General features: G+C 44.9%; 1 protein-coding gene across 4 annotated transcripts in view; it reads right to left on the reverse strand.

Moving 5' to 3' along the window:
* The window catches only part of DAB1 (DAB adaptor protein 1), a 430,095-nt gene that overhangs the window by 236,797 nt on the left and 173,631 nt on the right, over positions 1-19,667 (reverse strand). For all 4 annotated transcript variants that reach the window (XM_072041491.1, XM_072041484.1, XM_072041485.1 and 1 more), the window contains exon 2: positions 336-407. The gene's annotated coding sequence lies outside the window, so the exon portion shown is untranslated. The remainder of the gene's footprint in view (positions 1-335; positions 408-19,667) is intronic.

Genomic DNA, 19,667 nt, shown 5'->3' on the forward strand with positions numbered 1-19,667 from the left:
TGATGCAACATGCACCTCCCAGGATGTATCACAGAGCAAAAGCAAGATCTGTAGGAAAACTGAGCTGTGAACACCTAAATACACTCGTTTCCTACCTAACCTTGTTCTGTGGTGTTTCCAAGGGGCTCTCAACATGCACCAGGTCTCAAACAGAGGAGAGTCGCATGGTTCTCACTGGCAATCAGTGCCTGTTACCACAAAGCACCACTGAGACAGAGCTGAATTTCTTAAGATCATCTCCTAACACCATTAAGCAACAGAACCTCTCAAACGGCAGCCACACAAGCAACAGATTTGCACCTTTATTAATAAAAAAAAAAAAAAAGTAAAATTACCTTGCTCCTGGGCAGAAAGCTCTTTTCAACCATGGACACTAGATCCCGCTCACGGCCACCATGTCTCTCTCGCTGTAAAAAACAAACAAATGGGCACCAATTAGGAAATGGCATTTATTAATTCTCAGCTCAAAGTAGCTTCAAATCTTGCACACACGCTCATAAAAAAGAAGATTTAGGATCCCCCGTCACACGGAAGGCTGCAGAAGGTTAATTGAGTTCACTGTAGAGGTATCATTACCTCTATAACACACCTATAGAAAAAAGCACTGCAGTCGCGTTACGGAGATGGATTTATTTGAAGCCTTTAAAACTATTTGTTAAATTTCTGCCCTCTGACAGGATGATGAGTCCTCTTGCTTTGCCCCCCAAATCCTCCACAGCTGAACAGCAACTTTTCATGGCCCTACATAAAGACACCGCTGCAAAATCTGATCCTTCCTGAGGTTTGTATTGAATTTGAAAGGGCTGAGCTGGTTGTGACACTGCAGCACCCGCCAGCTGCAGCAGCAACGTGGCAGTGACCACCAATGGTCCTTCCAATACCACCGAGAGAAACAGCATCCTCCTCCTGGTCTGCTCCTCATCTGCTCAGGCTAGCAAATCTGCAACCCATGTTGTGTTTATTTTATCAACAATAATTGTAAATCAGGGCGATTTTGTTATTTTGAGGTTATATTTGTCAATAAAAAAAGGAAAAGACAGTGCTGGGCTGAAAGAATTTGATAGCTGAACATTGATTTTGAAATCACAGCCATGCTGCCTGGATCCTGAAGTGCTTACCTTGCTGTCTGCCCTCCCCTTGCTCCCCTGATTGCTCGAGTTCCTGAGTTTTAATAGTGTTTGAGACGCTTTTACTGAGGCACAAGCTTTCACTTACAATAACCTTAAGCAACATACACCAACCTACAGCTAACTAGCGAGCTCTGTCCGCTATCCCAGCAAAAACTTCTGCACTGGAGGAATACAAAGGCACATCATGAGCAGCACTGGGGATGGTCAGAGCACACAGAGGATAAAGCACCATTTTAATAAAAGCAGATGATCTGAGCTTGAAATTAAGGTGTTAAAAGCCAAGACAAAGAGGATTTCTGATTGGCAGGCGGTGATGTCACGCCTGTGCCAACCACAGAGGTAATTCATGTGTCTGCCTTTAAAAAGAAATAATTCCCTCCCTGATACAGCAATAAGACATTGCAGACAGCCCATTTGCTGGGGATTACATGGCACTTCTCAGGTAGTTAAAGTCACTGAGCCTTTTGACCTTGCGGCTCCTAACACTGGCGGAGGTATAATCACACAGGAACGCTCTGCTTGTCATGTGTGCCCTACTGCTTAAATAAAGCCCAGCCACCCAGCAACGCGAGCTGTGGCCCTCTGGCTCACCTCCTATGAATTACGATGAGAAAACAACATGAACATAACAAACAGCACTATTAATTAGATTATTATATCATTTCAGGGATGGACTATGCAGATTAAGAAACACTAGAGGAAGTGTGTGCCAGGCCAGAATAAATGCACTCCTCAGGCCATTGCCTTAAACACAGATATTTCATGCTACCGTAGCGCTTCACAGGACAAGTAAATCTTTGCAAGTTTGTCTTGAAGTCACTAGAACTCATCGTTTTGCCAAAGGAGATCCCAGCTCATTTACTGTCATAACGTTCAGCTCATAATGAATACCAGGCAAGGTGAAAATTGATATCAAGAGCACTTCTAAGAGCTAAAAAGTTAACATCTAAATTGGAAATCAATACATGCTTTAAGTATTGATCAGCCATACCGAGATCTCCACTCTGCAGAGTGAATACCATTACGGGTTGAGCTAACGTACGCTAAACCCACCCTAATTTTAAGATTTATAAAACAAAACTTCCCAACCTTATGCTACAAGGAACTATTGCCCAACCCTAGCACAAGTACACGTGTCCCTGCAGAACAGCCAGGAACACGCTAACCCAAACATCAGCGGTGACTTTTTTCTGCCTCTTAGTTGTTAAAGTTGTGCTTGCTTCCTGAAAACAAAGAGCAGAAGTAACCAGAGCCAAGGAGCACCACAAGCAGCCCCTGAGGAGCACACTCACTGGTACGGGCACAGGAATGGCAGGTCTACACCGGGTGATGGAGCATGTGGCGAAGTCTTCAAGCTCGGTCTGTACATGGAAACACAGATCTCACCTCCACAACACAATGTGCAGTCCTTCTGGTTATTCTGCAGGCAGCATCGTGAGGAGGCAGCTGTATGACTTTTGGGAGCAAAGTCTGCGGTATGGGGGGATATCCCCTTGGGTCAGCGCTAGGTGAAGAGCAGCTGCAGAGCACGTCATCTCATGCCGTATATCTGCTCCGAAAAAGCTTTTCAGGCTCACTGATGAATGAAATAGCTGTGATAAACAAGTGTCCTATTGTCTGAGTCCTCCTTCATGCAAAGAAATGGGAATTTCTGTGCACCACATCAAAGGAACACTTGACCCTGTGTGGTCAATTCCTCCTCCTAATTATTACACACTGAAAAGCCCGATTTTCTGGTATTCTCAGGTAAAAAGGGGCAAGAACATCTCAGGAAAGGTTAGAAAAAACTGTACATCTCTATAAATATTTGTTGGTCTGCATTCCTTTAACTTTGCATGATTAAATACAGCCTGCTTCTGTTCTTCCACTTTATCCTCCGGGGAAATTTATCATCAAAATTATTGTACAGCATTCATTACTCTAGCCTCATTTAAAACCTTGCCCTACTTATTATTTAGGCTGCAAAAAATGTTGCTTTGTATAGTATTTCCTATAATAGTCTCAATCATTACATTTAAAAGATTGCTGTAAGGCAGCTTAGCCTGCATTAGAGAAAAATAAAGCGGAATTCCATAGTTAAGTGTTACACTTCTTATTCAGCTTTTGTTTCCCACATCACAACAATGCAACCTTTCAATTCCTTAAAAGGCTCTCCCTGCTAATTACCAACAGCCAGGGCTTCAGTCCCCTGCTTTGAAAGGGACATCTAGTGGCTCTTAGCTGGCTTTAAAAGGCGTTAGGGAAAAGCAAAAGGGAGGGGAAGGCATGGCAGGGCAATTCTGCACCAATTCCGAGGTGCAGAGGTCTTTTAAATCCATGGTACAGGGAACACTCAGTTGCAACAGTCAAACCAGCAGGCAAAGCAAACAAATGATATATTTTTAATTCCTATGCAAAGTGTCTGTGTAAGACAAAGACACAGACACAGCTGTTTAAAATAAATGAGATATAGTGTCTAAAAGGAGAGAGAAAAGCTAACTTAAATCCCAGGTTATCCTTAATATCCCAATTTGGGATATTATTCGTACTGGTATGTGAAGCCTCTGAATTTGGGTTCCCTCACTGGTGGGATTACCCTGAAACAAAGAGCCATTGCTGGGTTTAGATAATACCATCTCTGTGTTTGTCTCGCCCTTCTGTACTTCTGAAAAAAGGATCATTAATCGGAGTCTGAAGCCACCACTACAGTTTTGTCTTGAAACGCGGACCCTCATGGGGAGGTTATCAGTGAAGGGAACAGGTCATAACTTATCCCATTAACAGCCCCAACAAGACCTTCTCCTACAGGGACTGCAATTCTGAAGGGTGTGCTTTGTTTCTTGTTTCTCTATAGCGAATTCAAGCAGAAACCACAAGGTGGGTAAACGCCATCCATTAACACTGAATATTTTTTGGACATTGTGTCACATATTTACCAGTTTGTTTAGGTCATTCTGAGCTTCCTCACTGTCTTCCCTGGACTTGACCGACCTCACTGATCTGCCCACAGATCCAGCTACCTTTCCACCTCTTCTCCATCCCAGACCACAGACCTGATACTGGATTTAGGAACATACGAGGAACCTCTGGTTTAACCCTGTGCCGTGGTGAAAGTTACCCAGTTATACCTATCTTTTTTTCACTTTTTGATTCACGACTATACTTTTTCCCTTTCACCTACCTGCCTTGTATTTTTGACTGCTTTCTGTGAGAGGCCTTGCAAAAGACCTTTCGATATCACAAATAAGTGAGATAAACCAGTTCCTCTCTCTTCGTTTCTTATTGACAAGTTCAAAGACTTCTAAGAGATTAAGAGTGAAAGCCTGTAAGTGACCTGCTGGGTCATCAAGTCTAGGCTTTCCCTATCACTTCCAACCATATCCTACACTACCTTTCTACTGGATAAGCCTGATCTTATCAACGCCTCCCAAATGTTTTCTTTTTTCTTATCATTTCAACCAGTTTACCAGGTACAAATGAAAGGCTTAGTGGTCTGTAACTCCCTGGATCATTTTCTTCCCGGTGTCACAAGAAGGCATTCTGTTCTTTCTACCCATCGAGCAGACACTGCTGCTCATTGCCTGCAGAAAGGGTAAGAAAGAGAGGTCAGTCTTGGTGGAGGGAAGAGAAGGGAAGAGGACAGCAGAGCTGATATCCATACAAGATGTTCTGTGAACTCCAGCACATGCTGCTCACAGACAAACCAGTGAAACGATGAAAATTCCTATTTTACGAGAAAGAGGTTAAGGTAGGGATCAGTATTTTCCTTGGGTGTTACTTTATCACTAGACTTAACATATAAAAAAAATATTTTTACTGCTAATTGAATGGATTCAGAGTTATTAATGAAAGATATGCAACATCCTGCTATTTGCCATGCACAAAATAGACTTTTTTCATGAGTCTCCAGCAGTGGCTGTTTCCGATCTGTCGTGGTGAGTGTCTGTGTGCTTCCTGTGAGTGGAGGGGCTGTGCTCATCAGCTGTGCCATGCTCGAGAGGGGCAAATTGCTGCACACAAGCCTCGCAGCCGGCCTGACACCCAGCCCTGTATGCCCGCAGCTGCTCAGCACGTGCAGATGCACATCGGTAATCTCTCTGCCTTTCAACAAAACAGGTCAGGAAAATCCGTAATGCTAACATACACCTATAACTGTAAAAGGGTTTTTCACAAGAGGAAAATATTTTGTGCATTCTTTCCCCAGCAGCCATTTTAAATGCATAAAAAGCTTCAGACTTGTAGCTGGCTGCAAAGAGCAGCAGAGACCTCCCCCAAAGGGGACACAGCTCTGGCTCAGGACCAGAAGAGGTCAAACATCACCGCAGTGCTATGGTCATGGATAAGTTCTGGCAAGCCTGAGCCACAGCCCATTAACCCACATGTTATGCAAACACGCCAGGTTATATCGCTCACACAAGGGAGCAGCCTGCCACCCTCTCCAGGTCCCTAAGAGCCCCAAACCTCCTCCTACACACAGCAAACGCTCTAATATGACACAAGTTCACCTTCAAAGGTTGACCCACAAAACATTTTGGTGTAACCAAGACATCTCCCCAAGCCAGGTCTCTACAGCAACCTCCAGCACATGCTGGGGTGACACTGGGCTCAAAGCATGCTTGCTCCCACAAGGCAGGAGGGGAAACCTGAGCACACCCTCAACACTGCAGCTGTCTTGGACAGAAGGGGAAGGAAGAAAATTTGTTTTGTTTTCTTAGACTGACACATTAATTCTGTAACTTGCAATGCTATCTTTTCCGTTTCAAGAAAAAAAAAAAAAGTATTCTGTTTGTTTTCTGCAATAAATTAGCATCATCCTCTGTTTTATAAACCAATACTATCTTTACTTAGATATTCAGAAATATAGCTAATCCCTTACATAAGCATTTAAAAAAAATTATTACCTTCAGAAACACTTGCACCTCACCACAAACCCCACAAGGGGAGATAACAGCTACCAGGTGAAAACACAAGGCACAGCTGTGTTTTGGAACTGACATCAAACCCGACTCTTTCCCACGTGGATGTGCAGGCCCAGCACGGCCCCCTCCCCAGCTATCTCATTTTCGGCCCCCTGCCTTCATCCCATTGAGAAGGGGGAGTGAGAAGGGCTTGGTGGGCGTGGGGCCAGCCAGCCAAGGCAACCCAAAAAGGATGTTTTGGTTGCTTCCAAACCAGCATCCCCCAGAGAGCTAAGTGCATCATACCGGACCTGCAGACAGTGTCTGAATGACACAACCTTGTCCATAGGCAGGGACAAAAAAGGGACCGATGGATCTTGAAGCCACCATCACCGCCAAGCTCACAGATTCTGGCACTGGCTAGCCCAGAAGAGGGCAAAGTTGATCCCAGCATGACAGCCTTTCTGTCAATCCAGCCTCTATCATTTATTTAAGTGTTCTTCCAATCTTCCAGGCTGTGGCTCATATATTTATCATCTTAAATTCTTTATGAGCAGCAGGATTAACACCTCTTTCATCAAGCTGGAAGCAAGGCTGATCCTGACTAGTTTTGATCTTTTCCAGGAACCCGAAAAGCTTTCAATAGTTGTTATATTCTGAGCTGTGATTTTCCTCAGAGAGATAGCCGAAGATTTTCCTATAGCATAGCGTACAACCACGTGAATATGTTTGTAACCCACCTCTTCTCTGAGAGGGCCTTAACGCTCCATCCGCTCCCCGACCCCAAAAAGTAGATCACTTTTCAGCAGAAAGAGAAACTGGCAAAGAGAGGACAGCTGGGGGATCATGACCTGGTTGTCAGAACACATCTCACACAAATCCCACCCCTCCTCACACACCACAAACCAAACAAGTTGTCCGGCTGACACGACTCTCTTCTGTGGAGTGCCCAAAAGAACCGATTTGAAGCATTTTAAGCAGAAAGGTCCAGGTCCTTAAGTCAAAGAAACACCTCTCTTCTGTGGGCCCTGCTCCTGGTTGTACAGGAGGTCACCCAGCAAGGCAAGGTGGTCAGATCACCAAACGCCTTGTGGCTGAGGAGATACAAGAACAGTTCCCAACATCCCACTTGGAGCACCAAGCACGAGCAGGCCATGGCTGCAGACTTTACCTCCCATGTCAGATCTTCTCTCTCCAAATAACATTTATCAAACATGACCGCCCTAACCTGCTGTCTTGCCTGTTATTTGGGCAGACTCCATCCCCACCTCCTGTTCGGTCCCTGCCTGACACAGATGCGTGAGCCCCACACACCAACAAGGCCTCAAAATGTCCGCCCCGTCACACGCGGTGCCTTCCAGCCCCTGTGCGAGTGCTGGCGCTCTGATGAAAATAAAGACAACTCATTAGCTCACTGTGTCATTTACAGTGGAAACAAAGGCTGATTTTGACTTCCGTGTAGCTGTGTCTAATTCTCTGTGAAGAATTCAGTGCTGTTTTCCCCTCCCAGCCTCTTGTCTGTTAAAAATGAAGGGTGTTGGAGAGGAACGTGCAAGGGTCATCTCTCCCCGTGCTTCCGTTCCACAGCCAGTGTTGTAGAACAAATACTGATGAGGATCATGATGATAATGAGGAAAATAATAATGAGCATTGATCTCAATGGAGATGCTCCTCTGTTCTACCAGGCCACTGAGATGAGAATCAGGAATCCCCTGACATAAAGGATGTGTCACACTGAAGTTTAATTAACAGCAACTCACAACCCAAATGACATATTCCCCCCCTCGCCCTCTCAATTTTTATAACCAACTTTTCACAACAAAACTCCGGGGGACGTTTGGATATAGAAAAGTGAAATCTTCTGCTCCCACGTACAGCTAGTTACACTGAGGAAGGCAGTCAGCCGTGATTCCTCTCTGGTTTTCTACGCTGTAAATCATGAGCAACTTCACCGTAGTCCACCGAGAGACATCAGTACAGATGAGAGGAGAATTAGGTCCAATGTGCTTCAAAAGACATACTCCGCATGTTATTTCACAGCTTTGCGTGCTAATGGCAGCACGTTATCCTCTGATAATGGTGCCATCAGCGTGTGTCAGCTGAGTACACGCCAGTACTTTTCAGCTGTTTCCCTGCTATTTCTAGGAAGAACACTTTGCCCTTCTCCAGCACCGTTTCCCAGCCCTTTCCCAAAAAAAACAAACACAGCCAGGTGAAACACTCAGGGGAGCCCCATTAGAGAGACAGAAGGGTCAGATCAGTTCGGCTCCAAACCATGCTGCTGTACTAGAGGTGATCTTGCTGCATGATCCCAAGTCCAAGCCCCACCCGTCTGGTGCCACATAGCCACTCAGAAGAACACATAAAGCTGCCGGTTACCCCCCAAATTATTATTTTTTGGATTAGCTTTCAGCCAGATGTGGGTCCCCACAGCCAGTCCTGATGGAGACCCAAATGATGAGTGGTGGGCAAGGCAGGACCTCCCCGTTTTTGCAGCAAGCAAGATTTGTACTGGCATCCATCATGGTGCTGTGACATAAGGAGCACTACAGATTTATAAGGTTGCTCCTAGCTCTTATCAGGATCAGGAGAGAAACCAATGCTCAGAAGAAATTCATGTAGCTGAAAATAATCAAGAAATAACATTCAGGACTGAAATATTTACTTTTTCAGATATTTTTGCTACTGATATTTCTGTGATAAAAATATTTTTATCTTGCTTTCAAATGCCAGACATATACAAGTTTTTTCCCAATAAATATAAACATTTTTGATTGACATACTCCTCTAAAACTGCTAATGCAAGATAGCGGGGAGGCAAACTTGGGTTCCTTTACTGTCAAGACCTCAGAGAGATCTTGTTTACAAACATTCAGAATTATTTAAAAGACTTTTTTATTCACCACGTGAAGTAGTTGACACATTTTCTGGACTAAGTAGCAGGAAGTAAGGAATACCTAGGGCAATTCCATGCATTTATATTCATTACATATTAACTCATTACATATTGATCGTGAAAGGAATCAATTGTTCCAATTAAATCAATCTCATGCAGGATAAGGTCATAGACTTGTGCTAGTAACTGCAATCAGCCACTTAAGAAGAGAACACCAGCAGAACAGTTCAAAGAGCACACATTCTGTTGATAACATATCCCATAAACATTCCCCATGGAAAAGGTCACATTAAAAAACAAACAAAATAAACAACAGCTGAATTCGAAATACTGCAGCATTTCACAGGAGATACGTAACAACTTTCAAGGCACCATCCCATGCCACAACCAGCCAGCCTTGCTGCCTGTGAGCAGCTTTCCTGTGATGAAGAACAGCCCTTTGGGACAGGAGGGGATTCAGCTGATGAAGCAAGCACCACAAACGAGGAAAATGCAAGGATGCACAAATCCAGTCCTTATCCATGGCTGCACCCTGCACATGTATAATCAAAATTTAAGGGCAGGAGCCAGCACAAGGTGGGCCAGCAGAAAGGAAGACTTGATCCTAACTTCGGGAGAAAAAAATTAAATCATAGTTTCAAAAATGAAGTGCAAAATAAAAGGCCAAGTGTGTACAAAATTCAAGCAAGTCAGTCTTGCAAATCATATCGCAACCAGTGTCTGGTCTGATTCCTAGTTCGCTGTGCTGTCAGACAGCTATCTGTAATCTAATTCAATAGCTTGAAGTGCAGTGCTATTAGGGAATCAAAGCTCCTGTGTCTCAGCTTCAATATCTGTGAAACAGAAGTAATAGTGTTTACCCACCTCGCAGAGATAATAGGAGTAGTTCAGTTTGTACAGAAATGTGATCATGTAGAAAGCACTGTGGTACAAAAGTGCTAAATATTATTATTAGGTGTATGTTTTGGTACTCCTAAAAAGCAATTCATTCAAGCTCTTCTATTTCTTTGACACTTGTAACAGGCTTCCAATGTGGCTTAAAACCCCTGCTCAAAAATAAACATCAGAATAATGAGCTTTCCTTATTTAATTCACCAAATCGGCACAATAAGCTCATGTTTAAACAAAAAATGAAAAGGAAACTTGCTGCTGTGCCAGAACAGCAGCACAATCAATTTTAATTAGCATTGCTCATTGTGGGAAATGATAAGGTATCAGTCATAGTAATTGGTGGTGTTGACAATTAGTCAAAGTCATTAACATCTCAAGACCCAGGACAAAAAAAAGCTTGCTGAATTTTAAATATCTGGAGGAGGCTTTCTTCAAAATCCTTTATTTTTGCAGTCTGATAACAGTGCTTAGATTTATTATTTGTTAGTTTTCCAGCGAGCACAAGCGCTGTAATAACACAAGCAGCCCGAATGTCACCGGCACCTGATCAATACCGAGCGGGGCTCCCCTCGCTGCCCCCCTCCTCCTCCCACCAGCAGACACGTCCCCGCTGCCCACATCGCTCCTTTGTTTCCATGCCCCTGCTCTGGATGCACTTCCCAGGCCAGACCCTATCCCAGCAGAGGCGTGCGGGTACAAACGGCTGAGGAATCGCTCCCAGCTGGGTGCTGGAGCACTCCCAGACCCACCACGGTCCCACCTGGGAATTTAAGTCCTTACATACGCAGAGACAAGGTGTGAGCAGAAGCAACCCCTCTGTTCACACATTTCCTGGGCTGCATCTTTTAGTGGCTAACACCAGCAGTTTCTCCTGCCGCTGAGAAGCTCAGGTGCAAGTCAAAATCTACGGGAGACAAAACACAGGGAACTTGAGGGCTTCTGCCTGGTCCCGGTGACCTTCCTGCGTGTGCCTGCTGTCTGACTGACACAGAGAGAGAAAATCTGGGCTGGCAATGGGGTCACCGAGCACATCAACCAGCTGAGCAAACCAGAGAGCCCACCGGTGTGGTGCGGATTTACACTGACCCTGATCTAACATTGTAACATTTCAGCAACGTAAAAATAAAGGATTTTCGTGTTGGTGATGCAACAGTGTGTATTAATACCAGGTTATTTTACTCACCATCAAAACAAGGAACTCACACCCTCATTTTTCAGCTGATGGTAACGGAGGCACCCACCAGGAAGGTGCCTGAGAGCAGGAGAGGCCCCACCGCGGCACAGCCTGCTGCCAGGCTGCAGGACCACTGACCGCCTGCCCTCGGTAAAGGTACAAGCCATTGAAATCCCTGCCTGTCAGCTGATTTCTGCTCCCAATATTTCAGTTAAAACCCAGTATGTTCTGTCTCCCGCACCCTTCTGTACCTTTACTGTAAACAAAGATGTATGTAACACCGCAGTAAGCACCCGTCTGGTGTAAGTAGGTGTTACAGTTTAAAATAGCCGAGGTGACTTACATTACTCATTTGTCCTTTTACTTGCTTTAATGTGTTTATTTGTATGGAAATTAAAGTCGGGTAAAAATATCATCTTTTCCTTGTGCATGCATCCATTACATGGTCATGGCTATTCTCCTGACCCTGGGCAATCACTGGTCCCAAACATACAGGATCTTTCAGCGTAGCAAAATATAAGACTGGCACAAAGGCACAAATGCTGTTTGCCAGGTGCTGTCACACCGCTGGGAAGCCCGTCAGAGTACAAGATCTTGTAAGGAACTCCCCAAAACTCAGCTGAGACTCCCAGCAAAGAAGCTGCCGTGTACATTCCCCCTCGGCCCAAGCCCTCAGGCACAAACCTCAACCTCCACAGCCACTGTGTCCGAAAGATAAACACCATTTTCAAGGTCAATTTCCTATGACCAGTTGCTTCATTTCTCATCATTTTCTGTCCGACTTCATATATTACCACTTACAATTGATTTATTCTTTCCCTTTCTAGCGTTACTTTGCACTTCATTTAAAACTGGGGGGGAGTGGGTTTCTCCTCTGTTCTCTACGACGGTGCTGCCACGAGACGATGAGGCTCAGCTGGGTTTCAATTGACTAAAATGACTGCTCAGTAAAGCAGCATGTTATAAAAGCTAAACCAAATCAAGAGGCATCCACCAACCATTTTCCCCTCTCTTCCCCACTGCTAGAAATATTGTTTTTAGATACAGCGCTCTCGCTCTTTCATGTGGTGGTGCTTTGATTGTAAAGAAAATGTTTTAATAGCCTCTAATAGAAAACAAAAGTTGGATTTAGGCCTTTCCAGGGTTTGCGAGTCCTTTCGCAGGCCGGTAGCGCGCTCACTTTAGATCAGATTAAAGCTGACAGAGATGAAACTGCGCTGGCCCACATCCTTGGGCTTGCTCCAGGGCCTCTCATCTGCATTTCATCATGATGTGAGCACATGTTCCCATCATTGGTACACTCATCTGCATCACTCTGAATGTTAATCACAGGCTAACCCAATTTCTTCAGCGAATTTATTACTTACTGTTCATTAAAGTTCATAAAACCTAATGTGCGCCTGAAATAAGCAGAACAACCTTAACAAGTAGTCCTCAGCCACGCGGCAATTCGGACGCGGCAATGTAAGCCTGGGGAGCTCCTCCTTCAAAGGTGGGTGCCAAAATCTCTCATAAACCCACCGGGGGATGCGAGGGAGAGACAGGAGGCTATGGGGTACCGAGGGCTGCCGTAGTCCTACAGAAAGCTCCCAAATCGGCATCCTTGCAGGAGCTCAATTATCAAAACAAACACTGATTTTTTTCAGGCTATTTTTTCAGTAAGTGAACATTAAAGGGGAAGGCAGAAAAGCTTCCTTCCTCCCCCTCAGTCCCTCGCAGAGGGATGTTGGGTGTCTTGCAAAACACCCAACATCCAGCACACCCATGCGTAGAAGCGAGGTGCGGCCCCAAAGTCCTGCAGTATCAGGGCACGAAGGGGAGCAGGACCGAAGGGACAGGAGGAGCTGAGCGGTGGCACTGCTGCCAAGCAGAGCAGCTCCAGTGCTCTGCAGCTTGCCAAAGCCACAGGACTGCAGCCACATGCATGGGGCTCAAGTTTTTGGCTCAAATTTTTGGAAAATCTGCATGAAAAACCCACCGAATTGTGCATTGTCAAAGGTGTGCCTGCCAGGTGATAGGAATAAATGACTGAGGATAGGATGCTGCAGCCTGGCCACGTCATGGAGGGGCATGGGGAGAGCTTGGTGCACCACCCGTGCAGGACAGAGTCCCATTCTGTGGGGTATTTAAACACTGAACAAACACTAAACCTCCTCCTGGCATCAGTAAACGTGCATCTTCTTGATTATGTCCCCAGCAGGCAGATCTGACAAGTGACACGTTATTGCATTAACCTTTGCAATTCACTAATAATGCACGGCAGGAACATCGCTCAGACAACGCTCATGTGCTCAAAAATCAGCACATGCTTAGCTGCTTTGCTGAGCAGGGCCCAAAGTAGCCGCGTGTGTGTCTTTCGTACTGGAAGGAGGCAATCTAATGTATTCCGACCGATGGCTAGAGTAAACATTAACATCTACCTCCCATATGAACACCCTGCATCTGAAATTATCTGCCTTTCCTCCACCAGTTCCTCAAAACCTCGGGAACACACATGAACACAAGCCTCCCAAATCCCAAGGGTAAACTGCTCAAATTCTCCAAAGGACATTATGATTGAAATATTCAATCAGATGATGCTACCATCAGAATAATGAAGCCTTTGGAGGATTTGCTTCATCAAGTATAAAATAATTTTTAGAGACACTTTAAAGGAAGAAACCATGTCTGCGGGAAGAAAAATGACCGACTTTTTGCCAGAAATAGGATTATTCCATGAGCCAGAAAATGACACCTCTTGGTAGTCCAACATGAGATCTGTTTCTAGGCTAAAATTATACATCACAACATATATAAATATCATTTTTGCACAGCTGTGTAAATGAAAACACATCTGTCGAGCAAAGAAATTACAGATGTTTATTATCCATTCTTCAAAATTTCCATAACCATAGAATGAATCCAGGCTGAAATTAGAAATTTGCTCTCTCCTTTAATTAAATCAATTTGCATTTTTTTTTGCGGCTTATTAAATAATAGAAAAGCAGGGAGGCAAGGGTGGGTTTTTGTGATTAAGGCGCTGGGCGAAGACCCAGGAGAGCTGAATTTAATCCCTGGTCCTGCCACAGACTTCCTGGGCGACCTTGGGCTTAATCTCTTAGCGCCTCTTTTCCCCATCTGCAAAATACGGATAATATTGCTGCTCTCTACCACGCAGGTTTAAGATGGGAGAGAGGAAAGCAGAGAGAAGGCTCTGCTGGATGTAGCACCTTGTGTTTTAGGAATGGAGAATTTCTTTCCATTATTAGAGGGATTATTCCATAAGAAACATTTCCTGCTTGCAAAGCTAATCCCAAAGTTGGGGCAGGGCTGAGCCTGGCAGGCCAGGTTTGCAGTATGGCCAAACTTCTCATCGCACCCTGTTTTCCCAGCCCTAATCCCATTTCACAGAGCACAGCACTACATGGCACTGCATTTTTTCAAGCAAGGGTGAGGTCCAACCCTGCTGCAGCTAATGAGTCTAAAACCTGATTTTAATAAGCCCAAAACGCAACGTAGGTCTCTGTCAGGACAGTATCGCAGGTGAAGCCTGCAGCCGAGCAAACCCAGCAAAGAGAAAACAGAAATTCATCTCAAGAAAAAGAGACTAGATCTTAATGGAATTATTTTAGAGCACAATAAAACACCAAGCTGTCTTCATCGCCACTATTACTCTTGCATGGCAAGACGGCAAGCATATCACTTCAAAGTGATGGAAAGGAAATGAATATCCTCAAAAGAGAACAGATCACCACGTGGTCCAGTCCAGCTACCAGGCCGGTAAATTCCTGGTAGCGTTCATCTTAAAAAACCCTGTGGTTACAGGAGACTCCAGGGCATTCATCGGTTTTGATATATATATATATATATAAATATATATATATTTAATAGAAGCAAAATAGCACGATTTTGAAAGGCTCTTTCTAGCTACGCTGTTTTAAAGGATTAACACAACATTATGTACTGGAGCATGCATAATGGAATCCGCAAACAGGAATCAGCAAGTAATCTCCTGTCTCCGTGTAGACTAATGTGTAATTGCCAGAAGCACCATGGGAATTTCTGCCTTTTGTTAGAGCTTCAGGAGGTGATTGTTGTCGAATTTGACAGAAATACAGAAGCCAATGATCAGTTATAGGCACGAAAGGTAATGGTTACTGTTTAACACAACAACACAACTTTCACAACAGCCATGAGCCAAAGCCTGCGTATGGATTTGCAGAGGGGAGCGCTACCTGTCATTACTCAGCACATCACGAGAAAGGAAGAGTGGGCTTCTGAACGCTATAGACAGAGCCAGTCATGATACGCAAGCCGAATTCTACAAAGCAAATTCTCTTCATGGAGCCTCTACACAGGTGGGGTCTCAGTTTAATTCCATAAACCGATAGCCACCATCGGACAGTAGTGAGGCGTCGTATTTCCCAAAGCAATCGCTTTTCTATTATGAAGCTTGCAATCAAACACCTGATGGGGAGAGCAGAACATGAAGAAATAATACGAGAGCAAAACCCAGAAATGTGGCGATATTACAGAACTAAATCAAAGCCTGGGTCTTTACAGAACAAAGGCATTTGTGGCATTACCGTGTGGGTGAGCACCAGAAGGGACGTGCTGTACGTGGCCTGCCTGTGTGACCAACTTCAAGGCAAATGGGGATTTTGAAGTTCTCCTGGCACAACAGCTTTATACACGTGCTGTGAGAGTGCTTGAAGAAAGGCTGCGTGTCCTGTACGAAACCTCAGGAATAACGCCTCTGATGGCACCGATCCTGCTGTAAGGACTTCAAGAGAGCAGCAGCAAAAGGAATACTTAAAGCGGGATCCCACAAATTCTCTAAGGGTTATTGGAGTGCTCTTCCAGCTGGTTTCTCTCAACGAAGGCTACTGGCACCTAGAGAGGAAAGAAAATAGCTGCACAGCCTTATGAGATATTCAAGGCTCAGATGTGTTGTCCTCCTGCAGCCCAGAATTTCACAAAGTTGACCCTGGAGTTGGAGGGACTCAGGTCTTTAAGTCACATCTGGCAGAAAAAGTGTGTACACTGCACTTAGCCTTACCTCTTCTACTCCTAATAATTGCCTTTAGAGGCTGTGGCTAAGGAATTCCTGATAAAAATAGCATTTGAAGAAGGATATTTTTCTGTTTTGAAAGCCATCACAGGCAACTGCAGCATGTAATTCTGGAAGCCACGCTCTGTCATAAACATCCACACCCAACCGCTGAAGAACTTTGCTGATGTTAAGGTGTATAAAGGAAGACAAAGAATGTGAAACGGGTCTCCGACCATAACTTAAGAGATTCCTTTGAATTCATGTATTAGAAGGGCTAAAGCATCCTAAAATGTTCTGTGGAAGATCTGAGGCAACCCTGGGAATGCTTCTAGGGAATCTGAAAGAGTGACAGAAACAAATCTGTCTGCCCAAATCACTCTGACAGACCTACCACATATTTCCAGATTTCTTTGAAAAATAAGTATTTTCCATGGTTACTCTCTTCGTTACTTTATTCTCTGAAGTTTTTCACTCAAAGCAGTTAGCACAGTTTTGGTACCAGCAGCCAACTCTACTGAAGAGCCCAGCTGATGGCAGACCCTTTTTGGATAGGTCATACACTATCTAGTGAGGGATGCTAGCAAGACATTGTCCAAATAACTCAAAGGAATTGTACAACCCCATTCCAGAAAGCACAATTCCTACACCCAAGTAACACTTCTCCATCTAGAAGACCGCAGGACGATGGGCAGAGCCCAGGACACGGGGTAATGATGGGAAAGGTGCCACAGGAAAAATCCCCAAAGAGTGAGAGGAGGAGGAGGAATATCACAGTGTGACGCACGCAGAGAAATAAACTGCGAATAGCTTTAGAAGCTGAGACCCAAAAGCAGCTGGGAACACTGGCCCCATCCCCATCAAACGCATCAGGTAAGAAGCTGGTTATGGCAGCTGCGTTTTGAATGGAGCTGCAGGGACCAGAGGCGGGGGACGAGGTCTGTTAATCTCTCACTTTTACACAATGACTGTGCAAGACACCGCAATCAATCATAACAACGCTAAGAATAGCATCCCGACGCTGGAGCGTGGGCAGGTTTTTATGGAGACTGCTTTCTCCCCAGCTGCTCCAGATGAAAAGATTTTGCTGAAAGAACCGTGGAACAGTTTCCTGTCCCGTGGCTGAGCCGCACGCTCCATCGCATGAGGCTCGCCCAATTCTGTTGCATTAATCCATCACAGGAGCTTTGCTGGATAACTTTCCCCCTCTATTTCCTGAGCAAATCACACAAAACCAGCTGCTGGCCAAGCCAGAAAACCGCGTGCAGGTGTTCAAAAGCAATTTTAAACATAAAAAAGCAGTACAGATTGCTGAAATAAATGCAATTACTATTAATAAACCTTTTAGACTTCTACGGGCGCTGTGCGGTCAGGTAGCGGTGGGTACGCACCACCTGCAGCCACCTTCAAACCTGATTGTGCCGGAGCACATCTGTATTCCAGCAACACCTCCGGTAGGAAGTTGGAGCAATATTGATAAATTATATTCTGTCCACATCACTGGGGTGCCAGCAATGTTTCAAAATGCCTGGAGGATCAGTGGGCGACTCTCATAATGTATATATAAAGAGAAATCTTGTTTCATCTCCCGAGAGACAGCTTCTCTTCTAATGGAGTGTGGTTGGAGGGACTCTGCTTAATTCATGCATTTAACTCTTGATCTCCATCACTTCACAGTGTTTTTGTGCTAACTGCAACATATAGAGGCCATTAGGCAGTAAGACTAAGATTGACTTTTCTTCCTTCATGGATTATACAGAAGGAATGGGAACAAGTCGGGCTCATTAGCATACGTTTAAAGAGTTCATGGGGTTGGCAGTAGCAGAAAGTACCCAGCAACCAGCAGAGACATTTAATTCCAAACCTTGCACATCAACATTAAAAGGAATATCTCTACTTCTCACTGTTACATCATTAAATGAACCAGAAGTAGCTAAACTAGGACCTCTGGAGGTGCTGACAACAGAGAGCCTTCTGAGCTGAAAGAAAGAAAACATGAATTTTAATTATTGCAGCGAACTAACGGTTAGAGTATTAATTCCCCTTCAGTGGAAGGAATTAGCGTTGAGGTGCCTGAAGCCTGGCAGTGCAGCCAGGCATTGGAGGAACGAGGCTGTGGCTTCCCAGAGCCTGGCAGGCACAACTCGGTCCCAGTGGCACTGGGCAGGGGCTGCAGCTGGACCCAAGCAAGCTATGCTGCCTCTCTCCTGAGACCCTTGGTCTTCTCATGCAGGGAAATCAAGCGGTGTTGGCTTGAAAATGCGCGTGGGTTGGGCTAGGGTGACTGAAGCTGTCTCTCCGCAGGGCACCGTCCAAACTTGCCCACTAAGAGACTTTGCTGGAACAGAATTTCAGGGAAGGCAGTAGTGCTTTCTGCTTATACCACAGAGCATTTGCATGCCGTCATCCCAAATCCCACACCCTCCAACCAAGAAAAACCTTTTGTTTAAAGATTTCAATTCACGTGTAAGAGGCAGGCTCCACGGTGCACACGGCAGGGGAAGGGCAGCACAACCAGTGCACGTGTGCTGCGAACGCTCTCCTTGCTTGAAATTTTGAAAAATGTCAGATATCGAGGAGCATATGTTAGAAGTGCCCCTGAGCAGTCACAGAACACTACATTTACAAACAGAGAAAACCAATTTGAATCACTTGCTACATTTGCATGCGACGGCCGTGGAATGTTTTAGAATCAAGATTAATATGCACGTTTAAGCATCGGGGCCCCGATGGCAGGCAGAGGAGCAGGCTGTGCAGCCAAGGAGCGGCAGCGCGCGCTCTGAAGAATGCACGGGGAAATGGCAGCGCTTCACAAAGCCTCCCCAGGGCAAGAAATGGCTTTCTGGTGCCGTGCAGGACACAAAGGGTAGCTATTGCTTCCGTAGATTAGCACCGCTTACACCAAGGTTGATAAAGGCCATCGGAAATTAGATCTCAATCTCGTGCCCTGGTGGCTGGCAAAGATCTGCCGTGGTCACCCTCAGGAGCCACTTCAGCTGTTCCGTCACCTTTACTGGTGAAGAAGCTGGGTTCAAAGACCAGAACTAGGGAGGCAAAGCCCCCCAGATATCTTTTCACACTTTTTTATTTTTTTAATGCAGTTATTGCTTATAATGAAATGGAGAGGTTTGGGGTTGTGTGTTTTTTTGTTTGTTTCTTTTTGTTTTTTGATGTGCAAATTGCAACAAAAGGTGGAGGGGACGCCCCACTTGCCGACACCCTAATGCTCATCTTGTCCTCAGAAAGCAGTGGGTACCACACCATGCTGGAGGAGCTGGGGTTTTTGAAGCCTAAGGCTTTAGTTTATCAGGTAAATAGGCCTGGGAGGTGATAAGCCACTCTGAAAACCCTTCAATGATCTCAGTGATATATGCCTTGAATTCACGCTCCTTTCAGATTTTCTAGGCTTTTTGATGACAGGCAAGATCTCAGTTTCAGAAATATTCAGTGTCCTCTATTGTCAGTCTCTTGCTTAAAAAATAATTAAGTTTCCTCTGCTGCTAGCCTGTTATCAGGTCAGTGCAAGATGCTAAGAGATTGGTACGCCATGGTAAGAAATATTTCTGTCTGTTTAACCCGCTAATTCAATCTCAGTAAAGAATGAAACCCATGAAGTATCTATTTATAAAGTAAATACAGCAAGTAGAAATCAAATATTGGTCCTGTTTCA

This window comes from Anas platyrhynchos, chromosome 8, assembly GCF_047663525.1.
Source record: "Anas platyrhynchos isolate ZD024472 breed Pekin duck chromosome 8, IASCAAS_PekinDuck_T2T, whole genome shotgun sequence".
In the NCBI taxonomy this organism is placed as follows: domain Eukaryota; kingdom Metazoa; phylum Chordata; class Aves; order Anseriformes; family Anatidae; genus Anas; species Anas platyrhynchos.